Source organism: Choloepus didactylus, chromosome 8 (assembly GCF_015220235.1).
Source record: "Choloepus didactylus isolate mChoDid1 chromosome 8, mChoDid1.pri, whole genome shotgun sequence".
Lineage (NCBI taxonomy): Eukaryota > Metazoa > Chordata > Mammalia > Pilosa > Megalonychidae > Choloepus > Choloepus didactylus.
The window spans coordinates 124,304,987-124,310,986 of record NC_051314.1 but is presented as its reverse complement, the minus strand read 5'-3'; the positions used below and the strand labels follow the sequence as shown (position 1 = coordinate 124,310,986).

The window sequence follows — 6,000 nt, the reverse complement described above, 5'->3', positions numbered from 1 at the left end:
ATTGAGGGCCATTCTACAAAATACACCTGACCAGTACTACTCAAAATTGTTAAGATCATCACAAACAAGGAAAGTCTGGAAAACCATCACAGCCCAGAGAAGCCTAAGGAGGCATGTTGGTTAGTGTCATGCGGTATCCTGGATGGGATCTTGGAACACAGGAAGGACATTAGAGAAAAACTAATGAAATCTGAATAAAGTATGGACTTAGTTAATATATCATATACCATAGCAATGTAGAATGTTAACAATTGGGGAAACTGGGTGCAAGGTATACCAGAACTCTCTGTACTGTCCTTGAAACTTTTCCTTAAATCTAGAACTATGTTAAAGTTTAGTTTATTTTAAAAGTTAGTTGCATGAATCATCACGAAGTTGATTCCAAGTTGACATGCCCCTTATAATAAGTCTGCACTATGATAGTTTTAATGATTTCACCCTTCCAAAGAAGTCCCCCCCCCCCACTCCCTGCATGAATTAGAACAACCTGAGTAAATTTATAGGCTAAGAGGGAAAGGAAGGAAATTTTTCCATTAAGGGCTCAGGTGAAAAGTGGACCATGAATAGAAGGAAGGGAAAGGAGGAAAAGTAGTAGAAAGAGGAGGAGAAAAGGGAGTGTGCTGCTTTGTATATATTATGTCCCCCAGAAAAAGTCATATTCTTTAATGCAATCTTGTTGGGGCCGACATATTAGTGTTGATTAGGTTGGAACCTATTGATTGTTTCCATGGAGATGTGACTCAATCAACTGTGGGCAAGACCTCTGATTGGATAATTTCCATGGAGGTGTTACCCTGTCCATTCAGGGTGGGTCTGAATTAAATCACTGGAGCCATATAAAAAGTTCACAGACAAAAGGAGCTCAGAGCAACTGAGAGTGACATTTTGGAGAGGAGCTGCAGCTAAGATAGACACTTTGGAAGACACCATTTTGAAATTTAACCTCGGATCAGCAGACGCCAGCCACTTGCCTTCCCAGCTAACAGAGGCTTTCGAATGCCATTGGCCATCCTCCGGTGATGGTAACCGATTGTCGATGCCTAACCTTGGGCACTTTATGGCCTTAAGACTGTAACTTTGTAACCAGATAAACCACCTTTATAAGAGCCGATGCATTTCTGGCAGCATTAGCAAACTGGAACAGGGAGGAAGAGAAAAAGGAGAGAAAGGGGAGGAGGACAAAGGAGAGGAGAGGGAATCAGAGTCCCTCAGCCTTTATATTAGACCCCAGCGGGTGGGGGTGCATGTGGACACAGGTAACTTAATGAGAGGGGAATGATTGAGGAAAATCACACCTAATAACTTCATTTTCTCAATGAGCTAGAAAAGGACATCTGCTTATAGAAAGGGGGCCAGGATTCCATGAGTGATATGAGGATTAATGAGTAATGATATTAACTAATGTTTAGTGAATGTTTACTATTGAATAATATGCAGTTAAGATAAAGATTAATAATTTTATTTAATCCTTAAAACAACCTTATGAGACAGGAACTATTATAATCCCCATTTTTTAAATGAGGAAGCCAAAGTTTAGACAAAGTCAGTAACTTGGCTTAGGTCACAGCTTAGTTAGGTGACAGAGCCTGGAGAGGAAGAAAGGCTGTCTGACTCTGAATCCCAAGAGGAAGAGGGATGTGATTCAGGAAAATTAAAGGGATCACCCCTGGGGCATCTGTGAGTCAGGATCTGTGGTATTTCTATTCTGATCTACCGAGATGTTTGAAAATAATAACCATCTGTACTCGATATATCAGGTTTCGCATTTCCAGAGTGAAAAAGTGCAACTAAAGATAAGTGACAAAAAGAAATGTCTGACCTTTCCAGTCGCATGGGAAATCCTGCCAAAATGCAGATAAACAAACCTGAACTCTTGTGTGGGGCACATTTATTCAAGGATGAACAAGCTTAGAAGTGACCTGATTAAGGGGTGGGCACAGAGGGGTTGACACAGAGGTTTTCAGCACATTTTCCTTCTTACAACATGCTTCTCGTAGATATTTTATTGAAGAGGAACAGTCATAAGGAATTACTGAAATGCAGCCAGCAAAATCTCATATCCTCTGGTAAAACAATCCCCACCCACCCACCCTTCTCACCCTCCAGGAATTCCCATAATAATCCTCAGGAGGGCTTGTTAAAACATAGGTTCTTCCTCTTTTGTTGCTCAGATGTGGCTGTTCTTTCTAAGCCAACTCTGCAGGTGAACTCACTGCCCTCCCCGCTACATGGGACATGGCTCCCAGGGGTGTAAATCTCCCTGGCAACGTGGGACATGACATCTGGGGATGAAGCTGGCATCATAGGATTAGGAAAGCCTTCTGGACCAAAAGGAGAAAGAGAAATGAAACAAAATAAAATAAAGAGGTCACTCTGGAGGTTATTCTTATGCATTATATAGATATCCCTTTTTAGTTTTTAGTGTATTTGAATAGCTAGAAGGAAATACCTGAAACTGTTGAACCGCAATTCAGTATTTTTGATTCTTTTTTTTCTTTACCATTTTTAAATTGAAATATATTCACATACCATACAGTCACCCAAAGAGTAAAACAGTTGTTCACAGTATCATCATATAGTTGTGCATTCATCACCACAATCAATTTTTGAATCCTTGATTCTTGAAGATAATCATGTAACTATATAACGTGCACGGTGTGACCAATGTGATTGTGAAAACCTTGTGGCTCACACTCCCTTTATGGACAGATGTATGGACAGTGTATGGACGGATGAGTAGAAAAGGGGACAAAAAGTAAATAATAATGGGGAGAGGTATGAGATGTTTGGGGTGTTCTTTTTTACTTTTATTTTTATTCTTATTTTTATTTTTTGGAGTAATGAAATGTTCAAAAATTGCTCATGCTTCACAACAGTGATTCAGAACAAGGTTTTTTAATATGCATTTAACCACCATAGGACAGAAGATGTCTGGGCTTTTATTCTGTAATGTTTCTAAGACTGTGTCCATTAAATGCAAACAAGAAAGGAAAAATTCTTGGCAGAACAGGAGAAGTGATGCACATTGGATGATCAGATCGATGAAAATATTATTCATGGCATATAGCCTAGTCCATGCTGTAGATGTTTCTATGGCTTGGGCTTCTCTCGTCTTCCACTGCTCTGCTATATCATTTGCTAATGGATCATCTAATCCAGATGAGCACTTAAGAAAGCCTGGATTGATAACAGGACTGCACAGGTCTTCAGTGCTTGGAACCACTGATCTTTCAAAATATCTAACCATATTTTTCCGAACTTTTCTACATTAGGGTGATAAATTTTGGTCATGAAAAATACTTTAGGGGCTGCTGTGGGATATTCTTCTGGATGGAATAGTTCAAGTTTAAAAGTCCCTCCCTCAAAGGGGGACTCTTGGGAGCCAGTAAAGACCATATGAAAATAATGGGCATTGCTCACATCTGTTTCTGCTTTAATACCGGAAACTAGTTCTGCCAGTGAACACTGGGTTTCCTTGATAATCCTGTGGGGCAGCCCAACCATCTTGTCAGATTCCCACTAATGATGTCTTACTATGAACTTTCAGGAACTAAAACAAATCTATAGAAGTCTGTAAGTCATGTACATTTTGGATTGGCGGGGATCTGTAAGTCCTGGTGCTCTACGAGACACCACAACATATCGATTTTATTCAATGCAACCATGTGGTGGTTTCCCAGAAAAATATGTTCTTAAATTTAATCCATTCCTGAGTGTGTGAACCCAGTAGGACTTTTTGATGAGGCTACTTCAGTTAAGGTGTGACCCACCTAATTCAGGGTGGGTCTTAATCCTATTACTAGAGTTCTATTTATAAGTGGAATGAAATTCAGAAAGAGAGAGAAGCCACAGAAAGCAAGAAGCTGAAATGGAACGGAAAGTGAAGGAAGAGACCAAGAGACACCACCACATGCCTTGCCATGTGATAGAGGAATCAAAGATCACAGGCAGCCAGCCCCAGAACACTACTTTCTTCTGGAAGAAAGCATCGTCTTGATGATGCCTTGATGTGGACATTTTCTGACCTCAAAACTGTGAGTGAATAAATTTCCATTGTTTAACCCAACCCATTTCATGGTAATTTGCTTAAGCAGCCTAGGAAATTAAAACAAACCACACAAGTTAAGAATATAATTACTAGCTGAAAAATATTACTGTTTTTTGAGCAGAACTGCTTTAGAAAAATATGGAAATATTTTAATCAATCTGAGACCTTGGTTTTGCTTTTGGCTTGCTTGACACTCTTGGTTTTTCCCTTACCTCTGTGGACATTTCTTCTTTGTTTCCTTTGCAGCCTCATCCTCCACAAACGATACATTCAAAGTAGGAATTTTAAAGAATTTAATACTGGACTTTTCCTTTTTCTCACTGTATACACTAGTATATGCTAAATATACCATCAACCCAATTTGTGTTTTATTTCTGAAATACATGATGATGAATTCAGAAACTTGGAAGTTGTTCTAGAAACCTCCCTCTCTCTGATCTTCCATTTTCAACCTATCACCACAAATCATGCACACTTAATCTCATAAACATCTCTTGAATTTTGCTGCATCTCTCCATCTCCATCCCATCCCTACTCCAGGCAACTGCTATTCCTCACAAAGAAAGCTCCAGAATCCTCCTAACTGATCTATGCACATCTACTCATGCCTCTCTTCAACAATTACTCTCCATTTAATGCAGAAATAATTTAAAATATAATCTGCTTTAGTGTTTTTAATGGTTCCCACTGCTCTTGGATAAATTCTTAACTCTAACTTCACCCACCATGGTCTGACCCTAATTTTCTGTCTTATCAAAGACCCACCCACACCCCAAACATCCACCTTGCCAGCTAATTAATGAAACCTTAAACTCTGTATACACTGCTTTTTCTAATTGGTTGCCTTGCTTGGTAATATGTTGCAATGGTAATAATATTCAAATCGAAATCTCTGTTGTTCTGAAGGTATAAATACTAAGAGACTTTTTTGTTTTCTTTTCTTTTAATATTTTGGTTGCTTTTACTATTTGTGTTTTTAGTCAGAAGAGGAGTTTGGAATTCCCTGTTTTCATATCTCTTATCAGAGATGAAAATATAGTTTAAACTATGTCTCTAAAAGACTCCTTATTCAAACAAATAATTTGAAAGTCTTTGTCTCCTTCAATCTAACAAATAAATGCAGGAATTTAAAAAAATAAATCATGATTTACTTTTATGTTTTATGTCTCAACAAAATAATTTTGAATTTCTAGCTGAAGGGTACTGTGGTGGATTGAATTGTGGATCCCAGTTTGGACATGTTCTTGGTCTTAGTCTGCATTCTGGTAGACCCTTTGTAAAGAAGATCTCTTCAAGATGGTACTTCGGCTAAAGGATGGCCCAACTGCATCAGGTTGGGCTTTAATCCGGATTTCTAGATTATAAACGGAAGGAAAGTCAGATAAAGATAAAAGCCACAGGGAGTAGCCAGAAGCCAGAAGTCAACCAAACCCAGAAAAAAAGGGAGAAGACACCACCATGTGCATTGCCATGTGAAGGAAAAGTTAGGCAACCCCAACGATTGCCAGCCAGCCAGAAGATATTGACTCCGAGAGGAAGCAAGCCACCTTCTAACCTCTGAAACCATGAGCCAATAAATTCCTGTTCTTAAACCAACCCATTGTATGGTATTTGTTTTAGTGGCTAAGAAACTAAAAGCAGGTACTTAGTCCAAGTAGAGAATAATTTCTGACACTCTCACTCTGTCTCTAGAAGCAATTTAAAAAACCCACTCTCTCTGTGAGTTAGTTTCCTCATCTTAAAGATGGAGATAATAAGCATCTTGTGAGACTCAAAAGATTCATCATATGCCAAGAAGTCAGATGAGTACCTGGGATACGCCTAATGATGTCAGCCATTATTGTTGTCGTGTGGGTATTATTATTATTATTATTCTATGGAAGTCCATATACTTCTTACACCTAAATTTTATGTCATTCTGAGTCCACTGTATGTTCTGCATCCAAAACAGG

At 38.8% G+C, this 6,000-nt stretch overlaps 1 pseudogene; it reads right to left on the bottom strand.

Moving 5' to 3' along the window:
• Positions 1-2,860: 2,860 nt before the first annotated feature.
• On the bottom strand, positions 2,861-3,504 carry LOC119542917 (annotated as a pseudogene).
• Positions 3,505-6,000: the final 2,496 nt, after the last annotated feature.